Genomic DNA, 23,118 nt, shown 5'->3' with positions numbered 1-23,118 from the left:
AGACTTCCAGTGGACTTAGACTGACCGTCCCATGGCTAAATCTGTCTTCCTATTTATTGGCCTATCAATGCAGTTTCTTTCTGGGAACAGGAATATCAAAATTCCCACATTTCTCAATGTCAACAAATTTGACCTATATCTAGCCTCTAGGAAGCAGCTTGGGTTGTTAGAAAGACAAGAAGTTTGAAACTAAATCACAATATCAGTGCCTGCTGGTCATGAGACTTTACACAGTTACTTTTCAAACCTTATGTTAATTCAATTGTAAATTGAGAGAGCACTGCATCCTTCCAAGGTGATCATAAAGAGCAACTGTACAAGAACCTGGATCTGTGTAGAGACTGGATAAAGTAGACAAGTGTGTCCATCTGCTCTTCTATTGTCATTCCTTACAATCTGCCCAAGCTCTGTCTTGTAGATGTGGACAGATCAACTTATTACTAATTTGATCCTTTACACTGCCAGGTTCCATGTCTCCTCAATTTCCATGTATCAAAAGAATAAAGTCATAATCTTTATCACTATAAAGATAAACATGTCTCTGTATATGCACATCTTTATGATCACATTGTGCCAAATGGACTGACCAGGTTAAACTCTTTATTCATTAACAGAGGATGAAGGCAATTATGTGGTTTGGCATTCTCTGAACATGAGCTAGCCTTCAAGCCAGAGCCTTCAAATTCTGTTACAGGACCTACCACATGCTGGCACTTTCAATATACTCCCTCATCTATACCAACTGCGAGCTTAAAAAACTGATTTTACATTCCTAGGCATGGAGGACCTTCATATCTTGCATCAAGAATACAGCAGTTTGGGAGGTCCAATGCAGATCTCATTGGGGCAAATGACTCTGTTCATTTAAAAATATGCTACATGAAGCTCCATAATTGAAAACAGTAGAGCAGTCTTCAAATGCATTGTTATACTAATCGATGCCTAAGGAGGAGCTGCTTAGAAAATAAAATTAGAACCACCCTGCACTTAAGGAATTCACTAAGTACATTCCTGTTAGGATAAACTATGAGAAAAGATATTGGCACCATCACACATAAAAAATGTGCAGGCAATAAGAATTCCTACCCTGCACTATTTGTTGAGAGATTCATTTGGAGAGATTCAAATGTAAATCTCACATCAAATTTGGTCTTTGCAGAATTTGTTGTTGAAATTTCTTTTTGCTGTGCATGCTAAGTTCACTTCATATCCATGAAATGTCCTAGACTAGGACATAAAAAATGGTTCTTGAATTTTAATTTAGCAGAACTCTATATTAATAAGTTTATATAAATCCTGTTAAGGAGAGGTTGAATGCAAGCTTTTGTGTTGAAATACACCTCCCTTGTGTTGAAATGCACACTACCAACTGGAGTATTAAATGATGAAAGATTCATTCACCACTTCATGTGAGTGTTCACCTTGGACAGTGAGTTTGATGGCCAGAGAGCAAACAAATAGGTTATCTTCAGAACCTGAAGATGGCCAATGGTTTGCATCTGTGATAAAAGTTTAGAGAGATGGGCCAGAAAGGCAGAGAGTGGATGAGACCAAGACTCATACTGGGAGGTGAAAAGAGATACCAAGCAAGATAGGTCTGAAGCCAGTTCCCTAAGTCCCTGGAGACAGAACACAGGAGGAAATCACTGTGGCTGTCAGAAACTCTTCAGGCTGGCATCTCCTAGCTGGAGCAGTGCATGCCCATGGCTCCTAATGGTGCTGCCTCCAATAAGGCATCCTGAAAGTTACATCATGCTCATGCTCTGCATGAGCTGTGAACAAGGTGACTGTGAAATATTGCCCTCTGATCAGCACTATCCAAATATGTCACCTCCAACAGTCCTTAGATTGCTCTTCATTTTATTTGGTTTGTTAGGTTCTATTAGATTTATCTACCAAACTCCTCCAGAGTTCCTCTTTCAGCCATAATTCTTATCACAGCTTGCCCAGATTGTAGTTTATTTGTGACCAAGACAACCTGACTTCTGTTCTGGTCTATATTTCCCCAAGACCTTCAATTCTAATTATATTTTTTGTTCTTTTTTATAAACTCATAGTATAAAATCTATAGTCCACTTCTGGTGATGAGTTGATGCTGATGTGGATGAGATGCTCTGGGCCTAGCATTGATGCAGGTACCAGGGAAATCAAGAAAAGGGCAAAGTTTCTTTCCACAGATTTACTCATGTTTATGGAATGATATCCAGTTTCATCTCCTGCCATTTAACCCCTTTTCACAGAACATTCTTGCCACAGCATATCAATCCATGCTCTTTGAACACTTCCTGCTTCCTATCATTCCTCTGCCCATTAAATGCCTACTCATTCTTCAATAACCCAATCTAATCCAAAAATTTTTTGGATACAAATTTTCTCAATCTCTAAACAGAATTTTCTCTATGTGTGTACCTAGAGCACTTTGCACTTCTCTTTATTTACTGATTCATTTAATTGCAAATATTTCCTTTAAAAATCTCTCTCTTCTTCTGGACATCATTAGTTTCTCAAGTACAGCAGTCATATTCTATCCATATTGCCATTGCTCAGGAACTAAAAGCACTGACATACATTGGGCATAAAAAATTAGTTTTGAAAACCAATTTGCTTATTAATGCAAGAACACAGACAAAGTTTGGAAATTCAGATTTCAATTTGACACAAAATAACTACACAAACATCTTTATTCCACATAGCATATTGAATAAATATTACAGATGAAATGCTAGGGAAACCCCCCCCCCCAAACATCTGGGGAGTCAGGAGGGAGCTCAGTGTGAAGAATGTACCAATCTCATTTCTAAATCACTTGAAAGAACTCTCTCTATGACATAAATAAATTATTTCCTCAAGAAACATTCAAATCTTAAGTCAAATTCTTATCAGCAAAATCATCTATTTCTGGCTCCTTAATCTGTTCACTAGCTTGGCACAAAATTGACTGTACTAGATAATTTTTCCTCTTCTAATTAAAGATACATCTCAGGGATGTGGGGGATGGCTTGAGCTTTGCTTCATCTCCCACACCACTCAGCAACATCCCCAGCACCACTCAGCAACATCCCCAGCAATGAGGAGTTGGGTATCAGAGACTGAGAGAAAGTCAATAACTGACAGCCAGGAAAGTATCAGAGGCATTGATCACCTCATCAGCCTTAGGAGTAGAGACAAAGCCACAGAATTCCATGTCACATTAACTGATATCACTGCTTCTGCTGGAAGGCAGGAATATGTTAAATAACTTCAAGTTAGAAATGAGGAAGGGATTTTTTTTAGAGAGAGAGAGAATTTTTTAATATTTATATTTTAGTTTTCAGTGGACAACATCTTTATTTTATTTTTATGTGGTGCTGAGGATCGAACCCAGCGCCCCGTGCATGCCAGGTGAGCATGCTACCGCTTGAGCCACATCCCCAGCCCAAGGAAGAGATTTTAAGGCAATTTGATCTAACCCAGAGTTTCTTAACCTCAGTGCTGCGGACATTTGGATGGAGTAATTTTCTACCCTGTGTACTGGGGGGTGTTTAACAGCATCCCTGGCCTCTGTGCCTGTAGCAGCCCCCAGCTGTGGTCAACGAATATCTCCAAATGTTGTCAGATGTCCCCTGGGGTGGAGGATGGGGCAAAAGGAACCCTGTATGAGGATCACTGATCTCACCAACCACACACAAATAAAAATGCCACTAGAGCTGGAGTGATGGCTTAGTGGCAGAGTGTTTGCCTGACACTTGTGAGGCACTGGGTTCGAACCTCAGCACCACATAAAAATAAATAAAATAAAGGTATTGTGTCCTTCTACATCCAAAAAAAAAAATTATAACTTGAAAAAAAAATTGCTTCTAATGCCAGTACAGAAAGTTGCCCTTCAAATGTTTTGATAATGACAAAACGTAGAATACTGTCCAATTCGGGTTTAGACAAAAGATATTGTCACCTCATCCTGGGGGAATGCTGAACATGGGAAAACTTGGACACGACCTTGGCGGAGGCCTATTTTGGGTGGGAAGTCCAGGCAATCTGCCATGCCAGGAGGCCCCCCCTTGCTTGATATTCATGGAACACATGTTACCACTTGCTCTGCTGCCAAGTCAGAAGCAAATAACTGGTGATTTCTGTTTTAAACATGTAACAAAATTCAAAGGAATGTTTTTTCCTGAAAAAGCAGGCTGCAAATATCCCTGACATACAAATAAAAGCGCTCACTCTCTGTGCCAGGGCTCAGCCCTCCCTAGTTCCACTCCACCTGAAATCAGAGGCAACTAGAAAAAAGGTCAAGTTACTGTTCATGCAACAGGAAGAAAAATATATATTTAAAATAGGCTCTTAATATAACCTTTTTAAACCCTAATTTCCTCACTTCTAAAATTATACGACTTACTTTATAGATAAAAATTAAATTAAGACATCGTACATGAAGGCATTCATTGGTGCATGGTAACTATGCAATAATTGTGTAACCAATTTGAGTATTTTTTAAAATCAGTTTCTCTGGTGTTAGAGTAGAATTCACATTAGAATTTATGCCTACCTCCCATTGCTTATTAAACAATCAAGAGGGTAAAGAATAGAAAAACTGAAAGAACTGAGACACTAATCACTTGTTAATGTATATGATACGAAAGGTATCGAGCAAACATGTCATACAAAATAATCTTCTAATACCAACTCCATAAAATTTAATTAGTATTGAATGCTAAGTTGGTGGTTGGCCTCTTGGTATTTCCTCTCCTAAAATCACTTAACTTATAAGGTGTGTGTTATGTTAAAGAATGGCAATTTTATATTTTATCTGTTTATTAATCTCCTATCCCTAAACCCACAGCAGAGGGTAATTATGTTACAAGATTTATAATAGAAAAATCAAAAACAAGAAAAAATGAAAACAGATCAAATATGAGAATCAAAGGGACTGGATTTTTCTTTTTTACTTCAGAATGATAAAAATCTTCCTAACTTTAAAATTACAAAATGAAAGTGTGTGCTTAAATAAAACATTTGTAAAATATAGAAGTCATCAATAAAAAATTAATCTGTAGGCCTAGATTCCATTGATGTTATTTTAAAGTATGTAATCAATGAATGGCAATTTTAAGCATTCAATAAATATCACAAGGTTCCCTTCCACAAAATGTTGGCACTCAACAAATTATGAAAAACAAATCAAAATGAGTCCCGGACCTGCCAACTCCTAATGCACAGAAAAATCTAATAAAAATAATAATGTTAAATAGCTATTTTTTTTTTAAGCCACGGCAGGTGGCAAGCCAAGCGTTGCTCTCTGTAGGTGTTTTGGTGTTTTATGATGTGTATATTGTGATCTTATCCCTGAAGGCAACTTTTGTTATCCCCATGTTCCCAACAAGGACACTGAGGCTGAAAGATAGTCAGTAACTTGCCTACACCTTAGTGGAGCCAGGACTAGAACCCAGGTACTCTGACTGCAGAGTGTGTGTTCCCATCCACCAGGAATTCCGCCTCAGTAGACTGGATAATGGATGGAAAGAGATGGGGAGATTCTCCTAACCAAGTTAGCACTGAGACAATAACTTCAACCAGTTGCCATAGTTTGAATGTGTTCCTCAAGGGTATGTGGGGTGGGAACTTGGTCCCCATATAACAATATTGGGAAGTAAGACCTATGCAAAATATCAGGTGATTTGGTGCAGCCCTCAGAAGGAATTGATGTGCTTCTCATGGGATTCCAGTGAGTTCCTAAGAGAAGGTTGCTATAAAAAGTGAGCCTGTTCCCTACCTAGTTTCTGGCATCTTCTCTCACCATGTTGTGTCTCCCTCTTATATATGATTCCACCTTGAAGTGACACAGCCAGAGGCACTCTCACCATAGCCAGTAGCATGCTGTTTGGACTATTACCCTCCAAATTTTTTAGCTAAATAAACCTCTTTTCTTTATAAGTTTCTCAACCTCAGGTATTTTGTGACTAACACACCAGACCACTTAATGATGATGCAGAATTTAGTGCCTAAAAAATTAGTCTCATGCTGGTCCCAGGTAGTGAAAATGCAAGTCATGAAACATGGCTCCCTATAAGTAAATATACCATCCTCAAAGAGAACTTAGCAAGCAGGAAAATCAAAACGAATCCTTTGTCCAGAAGATTCTTCTCTGTTGGAGATTTTTAAGTAAGTCTATCTCAAGGATAGATTTCAGGAAGTGGATGGCCACTATAATATTATATAGAGAATTTGCTATGCATCAGGATTCAGAATCTTTGGCAACAGAAACATAGAGCACCATGTTCAATGCAAAGAAGAATGTGAGTCAGGAGCCTATTAAGGCCAAGGGCGGAGGAAACTACTCAGTGGTAAAGTGCATGAGGCCATGGGTTGGATCCCCAGAACCACTGTGGGGGAAAAAATCACTTTTAAGACTAGAATCCAATGGAATCTAATTTTAAAGGAGCATAATTTCCATAACCAACCCCAAAGCAATACAAATATCAATATAGTCGTACACTGTATTCAGAATGGCCGAAATCTAGGGGTGAGTATTTCAGTGTCTTCAATTTAGCCCAGACTTTTATCAAAACATCCACTAGATGACTAGCAGGCACCATTACAAGTGCCAGAAATTCTCATGTCAATGAAGTTCCTGCCTTCACAACTTATTATGGGATTTATATGCAAGTAAATATTAACAGTAAAATAATAAAGAATGATAAATATTACTGTAAAAGTATGAATAACATTAAAAGAAATTAGAAAAGGGTATGATGATTAATTAATCCTGTCATGAAAGCATAAAAAGTTCCAGATGCAAAGGCGCTGCCTGGCAACTGAGTAACAGCACAGCCTACAGCCGTGCCTGAGAGGGGCAGACGGTCCTACCTTCCCAGGAAAGAAACGTGGGAAGGAGAGGCCAGATGCTGTCTGTACCTGGCATGTGGGCTGAAGCAAAGGTACAAGGCAACCACTCAGTCTTTTAAATACCCCGTAGAGAATAAGGAGAAGCACCAGTCAGCATAATGCCAAGAATGAGGAGGAGCCTGTTCTAGTTAGAATGAGCAGTCTGAAAGCAAAAAGGAGACTCCAAGGGAGCCAGAGGGTGTGAGAAAAGCAAGACCAGTCAGGATGCCCCATTACCATCTTCCAAAAGAGGTAAGCCTCTGGGCACTACAAATAAACAAGTAGAGAATTCTGAAGTCACTGGAAGATACAAATCAGGGAGGAAAGGGGGTCATCCATAAAGGAAACTGGGTGCTATCTGACCCAATGAGAAGTGCCCCAATATTTCTACACCTAGGAAGTGTTCACATGCCTGGATATGTCTTATGGGGACACTATATTAATTCCAGGAACGCTTTTATGTCACAACATTGGAGAAGGGCATTAGCACTCAGGAGCATCAGTGCTCTGGGAGGCACTACATTGGGCATTTTGCACTTTTTGCACATGGAATATTCCAGGAGCTCCTTGGTGTTCTTACCCAGTGACGAGGCTGGCCATCCACTTCTTGTATGTGCTGGCCCAGGGGATCCATCAAGCACAGCCTCACATTGCCCTGTTTCTCTCACCCAGCAACAAAATGAATCACTCTTTTTGTGACATCAGCCCTACAGATCAATTCACTGAATTAAAACAGGTCCCACTAGAACAAAACACAAGCCGAGGGTTTCAGATCTCTTTTCCTCCCACTGGTTCGCCCGGATCAAAAACTACTCCAGGATTGCTAAGGAGAACAGCTCAGACTCCCTCCTCCCTTCCCCTACCCCCAGCATCACTTTGAGATTGAATAAGGCCAGACTGCCCTTGGGGACAGGCGTGATGCTCCTGAAATGTCAGAAGTAACACTGCAAGCCTCCGACCCTCCACTGCATTCTGTGCCCTGGGTATCGATTTCAGACACTGTTACAGGAGCAAGACTGAAAGCGTGTGCTTTTGCAGCTTGTCGGGCACTGGGGCCAACCTTTGATATGGGACTTCACACCAGCAGCCTCCTGTCTGGAGCCTGTGAAAACAGAGCCAGGCCTTCCGAGGCTTGTTTCCTCACTCCCTGAGATTCGATCAATGACACAGCCAGACAACATTTTCATTACTGTGACAAGAGTACTTTGGAGTGCTCTGGACAGGAAAAAAAAAAAAAAAAAAAATGGAGAGCCTGGGCCATTGATGTGCACAAGATCCAAACAGAATGAAAATGTCAGCGTGCTCTGACAACTCCATCTTTGGTACCATTTTGGGATCTATTTCGAGAAAGGCTGAATTCACTCCACAGACATGTATTATACATCGTGGTAGGCTTTGGGGTGGGGAAGAGAAAAAAATGAATAAGAGAATTCCCAGCCTCAAAGAAATCTGCAATCTAGGAAGGTAAATGGATATGGATACCAATGCTAGCAGAAAGCAATCAAAGTGGGTGAAGAAATAAGAAATGGAGGATCTGGTCTGACCTACTTTTTGTGCTCTGGGGTAAGTAAACATTTTCATTTTGGTCCCAGATGCATTATCAAAGGAGAGAATATTAGGATTAGAGAGGATGTTACTGTTCTGCCACCCTACAGACAGTGAAATGTTAATATCAAACAAGATGCTGAACCTCAAGCTCATTATCAGATAGATCATCCACCTGAGTATTCTCCCCACATTTTAAATAGAAATGACATTTGAGTGGTTAGATTAATTCCAGTGCATTTTTAGAACCCCGTTCATTGAATTCAAGATGGTTTCGCAGGCCATCTTTTTATGAAAAGGCACACACTGTGAGAATCAAGTAACCTACAAATAGGAATGTGGTCCCTGAGCACAGAGGCTGTCTGATAATGAAAGTGACCTTGAGGTTTCTCTCTTCAACCTCAGAGAACCACAGGAAGAAAGAAGCAAAACTAATGGTGAAAATAAAGTAAGACAGGTGTTTAAAATGTCTAAAACGCTATCTATTTTTAATGATCTCGGATGCCAGAAACCCAAGGTAGGAAGGTCAAGTTTAAAAATAGCCGGTGGGCCTTTATGTGGTACCATATTTCACAAAGTTTCTAAACTTTCCTATGTCAATTTTCATCATGTCTTAAGAATATTAGTGGCCTCAGTGCTTAGGATTAGACAGAGAATAAGGAGAAGGAATACTTAGGGGAAGACATATAACCAGAGATGACAGAACATAAGCTCAATATGGATTCACTCAGTAAAGGGAGTCAAGGTCAACCTGCACATTGGCAGGACAATCTCAGGCCAGATACCCATGCATTCATTTCATTCAACCAACAGAACTTTACTAAAGCCCTAATATTCACCAGGTACCAAGCCAGGTAGTTGAGATTCCAGAAGCTTGTCTCCTGCTAGGATCATGTTAGGAATGCCTACTGATTTCAAACTATGGATAAAAACCATTTCACAAATATGTGCAGGAGCTTCCCAGGTAAAGAAAGTAGAGGAAGGGTCTTCCCAATGAGGATCAAGGGTATGTGGAGGGGCCAGGCAGGAGGCAGGAGCTGGTACCATGTCTCTGGGAGGAATATGCTATGGGCAGAAGATCTGACTCCACACCACAAAATAAGGCACCAATAACAAGATCTTGGCAGCTCTGCCAAGGACTTTAGGCTTAATTCACTCAACAGTAGGAGTGCTTTCAGATACCAGAGAATGAAGCACTATAGTCCTCCAGGATGGGCTGAGTTTTGAGTGGACCTTGACCTTAGCAGAGCATACAGCATCCCTATAATGCCACATCTAGGTTTCATTTTTCCATGTATTTATTCGATAAATTTGCATCATTCCCTGCTCAATGTCAGGTTCTCTGGAAGGACTTACAGGAGAGTTGGGAGGATAAATAATAGTCATTGTAATTCATCAGAAAATCCCCATTTCAGGGACCCTTGACCTAGCCCAGAAAAAGGAGTCCACTCCTCAGAAAGTTAATGCTGTGAAGTTCTTGTCTGTGTCTCACTAGGCAAACCTTACTTGGGTGTAGGCCAAGCTAGCCCAGTAGCCAACCTCCCACTAACCAGGGTTGCCAGTTAGAGTTACTGCATCTCCCACAGATGTGCACCCCTGCCTCAATGCATACTGATGGGAAGCAGTGCAAGTCCTTCTGCGTGTGACATATCTAATTCCAGAGTCACCCTTTCCCCTGTCAATCTAGAGCAACCTTGGAAGCTTGTCCATAAAACTCTAATTGGAAAGGGAAACAAACACATTTCATCCAAAGGAAATCACAGGGCTGTGACTGACTCCATCATTTTTGTCAGCTGATGGAAAATTCAAGTGCAGCTCCTGTATATAATTATCTATCACGTCTTGAATACAAAATTACAACCTTCACAATTTAGAAACATTCCACACACAAACATCATAATAGTATAAAAGGATAGTTGGACAATAGATTCCATAAATAAAATAGATACATAGGAGAGGGAATTTTAAAATTTTTTTCATTATGATACACATACTACAAATTTGTAATCATCCTTAGAACAGGATTTTTATATTAGATTTCTTTTCTTATGATAACAAAATATCTCCCACTGTCACAGACTCACTCAAAAATTACCAGGGACAGAGAAAAATAACAGACTTAAGAATCAAGATGCATGCATTATTTCTTAGATTCTGTAACAAACTACTTTTTGAAGACAAATCGATTAATCCATGCTTAATGTTCTCATCTGTAAAACACGCACAGTGATGTCTACTCCACTGAACTTCCAGGCTACTGCAAAACCACTATATTTAAAATTAAGAAGTTTGAGTTTGGATTTGCTACTAACTTGAAAATGACTTTTGGGTAAATCACATAAACTCACTGAGACAAGGTAATTCACCACTGAAGGGACCCTAATTCCACCACCTCATAAATTTGTCCTGAGAGTTAAGGAGAATAAGACAAAGTGAGTGATAAACCACAACTACTTATCGTAGCAAAAAGTATTATTACTCAAGATAAATGAAGATCACAAGTAGGATCTTGCAACTCTAGTACTTTGAGAAGCACGTAATGCTTCAGGTTGCTATTGAATTTTCTATGCAGCCAATCATGCTGTGTATATTTTTCACAACCTCTAGAACACTTTAGAACAACCTCTTTCTATCACCAGTGAGCAGAAGACTGGAAGATCCCAAGCAGGAGAAAGTCTAAGCCTCTCCAGCTGCAGTGCCCTGAAAGCATCTTAGGAAGACTGGATAACACTAAGCCTCAGCAACTGAGGAGCAATGGCCCAGGACTATGTCTATGCTAGGAAAGGGGAATGGAAGAATAAGGAGCTCCTTTTTTTTATGACTCAATAGCAAAAAGTGTTTCACATCATTTTCACCCTGCTGTAACCAAGCAAATTTAGGGGTCAGGCCAGGATTCACTCAACAAGAAGCAGATAGAATCTTTCTAGGCTAATGACACAAGATAGATATTAAACTTCAGAATAGTATTTGGTGAAGTTTCAGTTCCCATACACAAGATGTGAATCTCTGTCACTGTTAAGGTTTGGATCTAGAATGTTCCTCTAAAACTCATGTGTTGAAAGAATAGCTCCCAATGCAGCAAGATTCAGAGGAGGGGCTTTTAGGCAACGGTTGGATTATGAGGCTTGGACTTCATCAGTGGATTAATCCATTTGATGGAATAAATGATATCTGAATGGAATTCTGGGAGGTAGGACCTAGCTAGAGAGGACCCAAGAAGTATTTATCTTATTTCTGGCCCCTTCCCTCGGTCCCCTCTCTTCCTGGCCATAGTTTAGCAGTTTTCTTCTGCCCCATACTCTTCTGACACACCATGACATTCTGCCTCAACTTAGGCTAAAACAAATGGCACCAGCCACCATGGGCTGAAACCTATGAAACCATGAGCCCAAAATAAACTTTTCCTCCTCTAAGTTGTTCTTGTCAGGGATTTTGGTCACAATGATGAAAAACTGACTAACACAGCCACCCTCAATCCATTAGATATTCAAATGTACTCAACCTTCTACAAATTGACCCACTGATCCACAGCACAGTTGGCCAAAATAAGAGAAAACGTGTTGTACCCACATCCATGAATATCCCAGCATGCCAGATGTGTTGACCGGGATCAGTAGAAATGGCCCCATCATGTTTCCCCTTTGACCTCACTTGGAGCAGTGTATGTGCACATCTGCGATACCCCATGACAACCCAAAGCATGGGGATGCGGGAATGGATTTCACAGTTGAAAATCCCCAAGGTGACTTTTATGGCTCTGCTATAGTAGTTCCTTTTTTAAAGGTCAAGATTTACATATTTATTTTGACTGGTGCTACTTGGTCTAATCCTCAGTAGGAGAAGGAGGAGGAGGAGGAGGAGGAAGAGGAGGAAGAGGAGGAGGAGGAGGAGGAGGAGAGGAGGAGGAAGACGAGAAAAGGAAAATTTTTAAAAAAGAAAGAAACTGACACAAATACATTAATCCTTTGCAAATGAAATCTACAACTCATTTTGAGAAATCTCCCATGAGGAACTGGATTTGATTTTGTTGAAAGGGAGAAGAAAGAGTGACATTTCAGTTCAGCTCCAGGCACCCAGGGGGCCAAAGAGCAAGTCCCACAGAAGAACATCTGGTTGGTGAACACAAAGATACACAACACCTGAAGGCTCCCCAAGTGTTTACCAGATAAGGGGTTGTCCATTATCCATACAAAATATGTTTTGGGGCTGGAAACAGGTGGTTGATGCCAAGAAAGCCTGTAGTGATAACACAGCCTGTTTTTCTTGGAATCCTCCCCATCCTAGCATGGGCAGCCCAAGCTGAGCCAAGTCAGTGCTGGAACATTCTTCCTTCTAGTGCCTCTTTGCTGAAACCTCTGCAAGTCTGGAGCTGGAGAATGAGAAAAGGGCGTTGGAGGATGATAGTGCAGGAATGACTGCTGGACTCTGGGATATGGCTGTGATATTATTTATTCCTCTGTGTTGATTCTCTGGCAGAACTTTTTCATTTCTTAGCCTCTGGAAGGAGTTGCACGTATCAAAAACAACACCAAAACAAGACATTTGCACACCCACACTTACAGGAAACCTTACCCCAGGGGCCAGAGTTCTTCTGAAGGAACAAGGAGGCCTGCCGTGCACAGCTCAGCCTTTGGCAGCTGTGGTTGTCAGCTCTCAGCACAATTTATTGTGTCCTTCTTTGAAGCACTTTTGGCTGAGAATAAAGCATCCCCAAAGAGACCCAGCTGAAGGCAGCGTGACGGTGCTGTGGCGAGGAGTTCCCACCATGAGTCAAGCCTTCTCATGGCTGAGGGTGGGGGACAGACCAAGCACCACCCCAGTCACCACCTTGAGTCAAACTGCAGCAAGACTCTATAGGCACCATGAACACCACTGGCTTGAGGACAACTTAAAGCCTAGAATGGAGAGGGGAGAAAAGGTGTGTGGAAAAACAACAGCACTCACAGGTGAGTCCCCAACTTTAAGCCAGTCTCAAGGATTTGCTCTTCACATGCCTTTCCTGCTATGACTCCCAAACAACCCCAATCTCCTTATTTTGTGGGCTAGAGAAAGGAAGAACTATCCCACGGTCAAGGTACTTCACCAAATGGCAAAGCTGGGGTTTCAACCCAGGTCTGCCTGGCTCTTCCCTACCACATCACACAGTCTGCAGAATGGAAGGCTAACATGCCTTGATATCTCTTCCGCCTCTAAATGTGTTCCAAAAGACCCAGCGTGGTGCTGGGTTGCTTGTGTGTTTGTTTCTCAGATGGTGGAAGCTGGTCTTCCTCCCCTCCTGTGAACCTTGTTATCTCACTCTGAGAACAGGAAGATAGTTAAAAAAATATGGAGAGTGTGCCGGACTGGAAATAGGAAGGGCCGCAGCCAGTCTTTCCTCTGTGCTATGGTCCTCAGTTCACACTTGGCTCGAAGAAAAGAGTCGAAATACGGGAAAGGACGTTTCCTGTATTTTTTAGGGATGCACAACTTCTCTCTAGAAAATGAGAGAAACCAATCAATAAGGACAGAGGAAATGAAGTAAAGCATGGCTACAGAAAGAACACATGGATATGTGTTTGTGGGGGATGTGAAGGATGGAAGGGCCCAGAGATGCCAAATAATCAAATTACATTACATAAACCAGAGTCACCAAGAATCCACCAGGCCTTGAATTGGCTACCCTTTGGGAATAGCCATTTTGACTCACCTGTCTTCTGTTTAAAAACACAAGATAAAAGCCAGCAAATAACTGTTAAGTTAGAGCTGCAACCAAGCACATGTACCTGCAAGGCTCACAAAAATAAATGTGAACGTCTGCTTTATGATCTTCCACCTGTTATTAACTCTGGTCCTCTTCATAACCCTGGCAGAGAACATTGATGTGTGTGTGAAGGGCAAGGCAGGCTTCATGAATGTTGCCTAATACAGGATTCAGAGTGTGGTTCTTCCACCCTGCTTGTACTCTACCCTAGGTGTATTGATCATCTTCTCTCTCCTCTTGCTTCTCACCGTGTGTTTTAGGCAATCTACTAAATAATATGGTCTGAACACCTTGATCAGGTACTTACTTGAGCCTTTCACATTCCCTGACTTCTGTAATAGACTGCTTGGTAATGCACCTGGAGGGCACCTTTGCATGAAGGTGATTTCCCTCTTGGCACATGACCTTCAAGACTCAGCCTACCTTTAGCATTTTGTGATTTTTGGTCCTCAAAAGAGAACACATATTGGTGGAACGATTCAGTGCCAAAGAAAACCAAGTAAACTTGAGAAGATTAATATGATTTTTTAAGACAATACTTATGAATTACTTTGTCACTGGAATTTGTATTAATTTAGTTAAAATTTGTACAGTGTACTTTGAAAGTTAGCCTGCAATCAATATTTTCACCATTCTCAAAGTCCTCTTATCCTGTAGAACCTCTGTGAGTGTCACTCTAAACCTTAAAACGTTCTCAGAACAGATACGATTACTCTTGAGTTTAAAAGTAAGTAAACTGTTCAAGCAAGTAGCATGAATTGCTTAAAGCTAGGTTGCTTTTAAAAGATGAGTCTAGATGTAGAATACTAAACAAACATTCTTTCCACTATACCAAGTATACATGAAAACACATGTAGATTCCTAAGCATATGTAGTAAAAATTGAAAGAGAGAAAAGAGATAGGAAGGGAGAAACAGAAAGAACTAAGGTGGGTAATGGATGATGCACTATGTATTTTACATATATGGTGTATATATATATACATACACACACTCCCACTTGAAGTCATATTTTCTATCCAACAGTGTTGTATGTGTTTTATGCACAGCATTTTTTTTCTTCAAGATGCTAGGAGATGCTGTCATTTCATCATTGATTGACAAGTGGGAGATTCAGGAATATTTCTTCAGTAATATGCCTGATGATAAGTAGAAAACCCATATTGCCATCCTAGGTCTGCTGACCCAAAGACCTATCTTCTAACATGAAATCATTGTAATTATTATTATCATACCTATTCATTATCTATAAACTTTTTGACTATTTCAATGTTTCAGGCAGAGTTTAGCCTTCTACATACACTATCTTAGTTTTTCTTCAGGGGATCCTCAAGAAGTCTCTGCAACAAAATGTCTCTTTCCCCAAGAATGAGAAGTTCATGTGTGAACTATAAATGCAAGGTTTACACATTTACAATGTGCAGTGAAGAGCAATGAAAATATACTGCCGAGATGGGAATGGCCTTTGTGTTAATCAGCTTTTCATCACTGTGACCAAAATACCTGACATAAACAACTTAGAAGAGGAAGGCTTTATTTTAGCTCACATTTTTAGAGATTTTGGTTCATGGTACACTGGCTCCAAGGCAGAAACACCATGGCGAATGAGCATGGAGGAGGAGATCTGCTCAGTTCAAAATATCAGGAAACCAGAGATTGGGGAAAGGGCCAAGACAAGAAATACCATTCCAATATTACTCCACTCAAAAAGAAAGAAGGAAATACCATTCCAGGGCATGCCCCAGTTACCTACTCTTCCAACCATGCTCCTCTGCCTACAGTGTTCACCACCTCCCATCAGTTCCTTTAGCCATCATTGGATTAATCCACTGGGGAGGTCAGAGCCTTCAAGATCCAATCACTTCCCATAAGCCCCACCTCTGAACATTGCTTCACTGGAACCAAGCCTTCAATGCCTGAGACTAGAGAACATTCCAGATCCAAATCATAGCAGTCTTAACTTTTGATGTTGCCTTCTAATCTCTTCCAAACTGGGATAAGAAAGGAAAGCTATGAACCCAGTGATTAGGACTTCCCTTGGCAGAATCAATTAGGAAAGGAAGGCACTGCACCAGGCACAGTGACACAGGCCTGTAATCCTAGCAGCTTAGGAGGTTGAGACAGGAGAATTGAAAGCTCAAAGCCAGCCTCAGCAAAAGCAGTGAGACCTTGTTTCTAAATAAAATACAAGATGTATTGAGGATGTGGCCGAGTGGGCAAGTACCCCTCAAATGTTCAATACCTGGTACCAAAGAAAAAGAAGACCAAAGGCAGTGTGTGAGCCTTAGCTGGATTACAATTCTTACCAATCATACATGAAAAGACATGAATATGGACAAGGTATTAGATGACATTAAAGAATAATTGGGTTTTTATTTTGTAAGGTATGATAATGTTACTGTGAATATATATCTTTAATTATTAGTGGAGCATACATCCAAAGAGAGTTCCTTATACATAAAATTCATAATTTTTTTCATTTGTTCTGAATACTTTAGAAAAAAATGAAACATAGCCAAAGAAAATGCTAATAGTTGTTCCCTCTAGTTGATGGAACATAGTTGTCCATCATAATATTCACTCTATACTAATTCTACTTTGGTGTGTTTGAAATTTTTATAGTAAAACAGAAAAAAAAAAGTAGCCAAAGAGGCTTGAAGAGAAAAGCAGGAAGGAAGCCTTGAGGGTTCCTTAAAAAGACAAGGAAAGGGATAAAAACAAGAAAAGAACTCTCTGGAGTAGAGGGGCTTAGTCTGGAGTGAAGTCGGAGAATAAGAAGGATGTAAATGTTATTGTGGGTTTATCATTTCATTGCATCTCACCATCACCCCTTGGGGTGCACATAATTGTGCTCAAGTACACCAAGGCTCAGGGAACTAAAGGCCCTGGCCTGAGATGCCACAGGACCCTGATTCAAAAGGGATGAGTGGTGAGGGGACTAGAGAAACCTGTTGGGCAGGGGCTTTGGACCCAAAGGAACTTATATAAAAGCAACATCTGGTTTCCCTTCATATTAATCTTCATTTGAAGGTAGAGTACTATAGTTTAAATATCTATGAAAATCCAAGTTTTAAAGAACTAAAAATGAATGCATTAGCTTGAAAGACTTCATCCAAAGGTTACTGAAAAGAAAACAAAAGATGAGTCACAAATGAGAATGCCCCAAAAGGTGCTTTGCAAATTTTCTAAACCTATACCAACCACAACCTCACTGCAATTACCCCCAGGATTTCAGATAGTACATGCAGTTTCTGTCCAGAAAGTCCCTGACATTGCAATAATTTTTTTTGAATTTGAAATCACAAGAGAAATGGGGATGAGATGGAGGTGGGAAGAGGAATGGTCATTTAACTGGGCAAGGATCTTGGTGTGGTCTTTGAGGAAGATGCTAACCCAAAATGCAACAGCACTGGAATGATGGCCTCATATTGAGGGACCTTCTAGTTCTGTGCAAAGTGATCTTTCAATAGGGGTTGGAGGTTACCCTGATTTCCTTTCTCCACTAGGAAAATCGATTCTTATATTTTCCTTGAGCCAGATGTACAGCTCTATGCCAAGGCTTCCTGTGTAAGTTTTCATTAAATTTGATTAGCACCCCATCCACCACAACTGGAGCGCTCTCAGAAACTTGAAAAATAAGAAGGTTGGGTTTATGTTTCAGTTGAATGCCTTGCCCACTGTGTGGCCTTGGGCCAAAAGGTGACCTACTTGTGTCCTGATAAGTCGAACTAGATGGAAAGTTGAATTAAAAGCAGGAACCTCACTGAAAACAGATGCTCTAGTTTGTTTTGTTTTGTTTTTGTTTTTGTTTTTTCTTTTTTTGTAAATAAGTTGGGAGTCCAAGGGGAGAAAGGAGTGATCAGTACCTTTGAATATTCAAGAGCAGCTCCAAGCTGAGGAGCAGAGTGTTTATTTGAACCTTTTGCATCATGGCCACTAGAGGTAGGTTTGCTGTGGTCAACCTGGCTGCCTGCTGAGGAGACCTGGAGCAAAGCACTTGGCACCATTAGGTTGTGGAGACCCTTTGCATGCACTATTGGACCATGCTTGGCCTCCTGTTACATAACTTAGCACTTGAACTAGAGCTCCCTTGGGCATCATATTTGTTAAAATATCCCCTCTTTGAGACATTACCGGTTTCAGACTGTAAATGGCAAGCCCCCTTCTCCATGTATGTTTTTGGCCAGAGCCTTCATTGCTACAAAGCATCAAAGCATCATGTGTAGGATTTACATTCATTCCCCACTAGAATGTAAGCCCCTTGAGGAAAAGTACTTTTGTCCACTTTCTGAGCTGCTATATCCCCAGTGCCAGGGACAGTGCTAATAACTGGTTTGTTTTCTCTGGCCTTGAAAGTTGGGAAAAGTGAGATCAAGGAACACAGGGAATCTGTTAGTGAGAATAATAAACCGTTGCTCCAAGCAATCTTTAAATAAGCAGAATGCATCACACCAAGGGCTTTAAGTGTGGAAGAGTGAGATGACAGAATGCTCCTGATAACATAGCAACTGACCCATGAAATGTCAATCACTCCTGCTTTGTCCTTGTCTCCAGGATCAACACCTTCCTATCCATCTCTACCCTGGGACCAGGAGGAGCTTTCTAAAACACAAAACTGACTTCCTTTTTCCCCTAGTTCTGCTCACCCCCTGCATGAGAAACACCAAATGCCACAGAAGGCTCTTCTTGATCTGCCCCATCCACACTTTCTGCCCTCTTCCCTGGCCCTGCCTCCGTAGTAGCCCACGTGCTGGCCATACACTCTTCTGCACTTTGCTGGACATGTCCTCAGAAACATTGGTCTCTGCTCTTCCCTTCCCAAAACGCCTTCCTCAGCTGGCCAACAATTTTGGTTTACACCGCTGAGCTCCGCACCATCTGCTTTCTGAATTCTTTCTGATTTATTGCTCCCCTGTTCCCCCAGAGGTCCCTCATGCATCTGGGGCAAAACTCTGTGATACTGTGCTGCATTGTATTGTAATCACTTGGATATTCCTCTTCCCTGCTAAAGGGGAAGAGTCCCAAGGACATGAAGAGAGACATTTCCTTGGCCAATCCAGGGCCAGAAAAGATCCCATAGGAAAAAAATCCTCTGTAACTATTGAATGAGTGAAAAATCAACTCTGTGTCCTTTTTCAGATTTAACTGGTTTCAATTGCCTTTGCCCCATGTGTGTGTGTGTGTGTGTGTGTGTGTGTGTGAGAGAGAGAGAGAGAGAGAGAGAGAGAGAGACAATGGGAATTTAACCCAGGGGCACTTTGCCACTGAGCTACATCCCTAACTGGGTTGTTTGGGTTTGTTTTTTGTTTGTTTGTTTTGTTTTTGTTTTTGTTTATTTGTTTTTTACTTTGATAGAGGGTCTCACTCTTTTGCTTTCGGGCCTCACTAAATTGCCCAGACTAACCTTGAAGTTATCTCCTGCCTAGGCCTCCAGAATTGGGATTACAGGGGTGGGCCACCACCTCCAGCTACAGATCCTTTTTGCATATCAAATGGACAATCTAAAAAACCATGTAATACTGAAAAACAGCTCTTCCTCTGTCTGAGGTTCCATCTGTGTGACAGTCTGTGGTTCTGTAATTCTGAGATGCAAAATTAAGATTAGCAATCTGAATCTCTTGAGCAGAAAGGGCTAAATCAGGCAGGTGCTTGGGTGACCAAGGTGTCCTACTGGAAAGTGTGAGTGTAAAGGTGAGAGAAGAGGAGGGAGGGTGAGGCAGGGCACAGCAAAGGAGAGAAGGAAGCAGCCCCACACACAAGAGCCCAGGGGAAATCAAGGCCTATGGGGGGCTTGAACTTTACCTCCACTCCTGCCTCTTGTTCCCTTGGGCTCTAGGGCCTCCTGGTGGCTTCCACAGTTGCCCCCTAGCCATCGCCACTAGAGCCCAACTCTTTTTAAGAGCAGAAGGTATGTGCTTCCCGCCTACCTGCAAGATGGGCTTTCCATTAAGAATTGGCCCCTTTGGGCTTTCTTGGAGCATGAAATAGTACTGAATCAGAACTTCATGAGTCTTACAAGTATCTACAAGATTCTTCATGACTCCTTTTTTCATGCCTGGCAAATGCACATATTGCAACATGTTTTTAAAAGCTGGCCTTTGTTTCCAGATTGAGGGCTGCAGAGAGAGGGGAGAAACACTTTCATGCACTAATTTTCTTCAAGGTAGGAAGAACAATTTAGAAACAAATGGATGGATTTTACTTTTCAAATGGAATACACTGAAGAAAGATTTGTTTTCCTTCAGCCTGTGGGGCTCAGGCTCTGAGAAGAATTAGCAATTAGGCATTTGCTCATCATTGCCTTGAAAAACTTGCCTGTGAGAAGAAAGCAAGGCAAGTTCCTAAGAGGGGGCAGCTAAGGAAGGCAGTGTGCCGATTCAGAGGAGCAGGAGCTAACTCAGAGCCTGGGGTTGGGGGCCTTTGCCTTGTCAGACCCTCAAATCTTCCCATTCCCTGCTTTCACTGCTTCTGCCCAGCCTGCTGCCATTCCCGTGACAAAACATGGTCTTCTCCTGCCTCCCTGAGAGTGAGCTTTCCCCTGTGTGGCTCCCCTGCTGCTTAAACAATGGGTCCAAGAGCCGTGTGGGCAGGGACTGCGTGTTTCTTTAGTCAACCGTGTGCATTGGCCCCAGCACCCAGCCAGCTCATGGAGCAGAGCAGGCACTCAGGAAACGTCTGTTGAAGGATAAGAGCCAGGCTGCATGGTTTTCTTTGTGAGTCCTGATCCCTTCGCCTCGTTTCTAAGCCAAGGAAAGGTAGGCCAACACCCCCAGAGTGTACTCTTCAAAATGCCTTTGCAATTGTTATCAACCAATTGACTGTGAAAAAGAGTAGATTCCCATGACTGTAGAAAAGAGCGGGGACTTGCTTGGACAGCGGGCTCAGCAAACCCACTGGTAGTGATGGAGCAATCCACAGAATGCCCATCCTAGGGAACTAGGTGGGGAAAAGATTACTGGTACCTTAGTCATTTTCTTTATTCAAGGTGGGAGCTTTGTTTGGGCTGGTTTGACTCATTGATCTTCCCTAGAGATCATATCTCTTACTTTCAAAACATCCAGTGTTTTCAAACCTCTTTTACCTATTCATCTCCTTTTTTTGTATTAAGTATTGAACTCAGGGGCACTGGGCCACTGAGCCACATCACATCCCAGCCCTATTTTGTATTTCACTTAGAAATAAGGTCTCACTGAGTTGCTTAGCACCTCTTTCTTTCTTTTTTTTTTTTTTCGTTTTTTTTTTTTTTTTTTTTGCTAAGGCTGGCTTTGGACTCATGATCCTCCTGCCTTTCAGGGTTGGTTCTTTCTGGGAACACGAGGGAAGATCTCTTCCAGGTTCTCTCCTTGGCAGCTTCTCCCTATGTCTCTTCACCTCCTCATCCTCTGTTTATTTGTCTCAGAGTCCAAATCTCATCTTTTTATAAGTATTGGTTTAGGGCCATCTTAATGACTTCACCTTAACCTGATCACCTCTGTAAAGATCCTAGTCTAAATAAAGTCTCACTATGAGTATTTGAAGCTAGAATTCCAATGTATTTGAGGAATCAGGAGTAAAATTCAACCAATATAGCCCTTCTGTATAACAATTTGAAGCAGCCATACTAAAAATTAGAGACACCTTATAAAGATAGTGTTAAAAATAATCACCATAATGCTGAAAAGCAATTTATTATGGAGATCACTAATTCCTTCAGATTCCCCCCCCAAAAAAAACTATAAAAATAAAATAGAATAAAAAGGGACCACATGCCTAAGTGCCTAATCACCCTCGTGCCCAAATCTCCCTGTTGAACTTCAGCCCTTATGGCTCCATGGCCTTTTCTCTCTTGCTTCTATTGTCTTAGACCAAATTTGTCTAAATTAGACTTGTGTTTAAAGTAAACCAGAGGGTTTGATTACTGCTAGGCACATCCACCAAAGAGGAGTGCTTTTAGAATCAGGGTAGGTAAATCAGGTGTGAATCTCACTATGCAGCCCATGAAGCCAAAAAGAACAGGTTCACCCATGAGGATACACTCAGAGAATGGTTAGGATGTCACATCTGGACTGAGAGGCGAGGGGCTAGCCCAGGGGCTGAGCCAAGTTCAATGGTCAGAGAAGGACACAAACAAATGATAAGATCACCAATATCCAAAGATGAGAGTATAAATAGTTTTAATAGGAAACACCGAGTTTTACAAAGCTACCCTATTACCCATTCACACTCCCATCCACAGTGTCTTGACAGTCCCAGATGGAGCTATAAACCTGGAAGCAAGTTGCCTTGAGTATCTTGGTGTGTTTGATCCAATCTCATGAGTCCATCTGAAGGGATGAAGAAACTTGGAATACACCAATTGACTCCACATGGAGCTATTTTGTAATCTATTTTCTGATGGTCAGGCTATTCCCTCCTATAAGAACATTGGGTGGAGTAGAGTTAGTTGAATATGCTAATAGGGAAGCAAAAGCTAAGAAAACAGTAACTGAATATCAAGCTGGACTCTGCCAGATTGGCCAGCCCATTGGATCTGGCTAATGGGCTTCAGGATCAGAAGGGCTGACCAGGGGTCAGCTTTACATTGTACATAAATACAGATGCCTCTGGATACCTTCTCTTGGGGAAGTCCTACTGAGTCAGGTATTTCTCAGACATCTACTTCCTCCTCTGTGCTCAGCCATTTAACAACAGTCTGCAAGTGCCTCTGTTTGAAATACCAAAGTTCTATAGGAAAAGTGCCTGGGAAGCAAGAAAAGTGCTCTTGATTCTCTCAGGAACCAATTTATCTGTGCAACAAGGACTCAGGCTCTTCACTTTTACCTGTGAATGGCCAGTGGGTGGCTAAAATCAGGATTAAAGCCTTGGCTTCTCTGCCTCCATCTTGCATCAGCATCCTGTGCCCCTAGTCACCTAAGATTCCAGGAACAAATTTGATAAACCCCTCCACCCAGGGCAGCAACAACTTTCTTATCAGGGACAAGCCTCCACCTGACC

This window comes from Marmota flaviventris, chromosome 2 (genome assembly GCF_047511675.1).
Source record: "Marmota flaviventris isolate mMarFla1 chromosome 2, mMarFla1.hap1, whole genome shotgun sequence".
NCBI lineage: Eukaryota > Metazoa > Chordata > Mammalia > Rodentia > Sciuridae > Marmota > Marmota flaviventris.
This window is presented reverse-complemented; position numbering follows the sequence as displayed.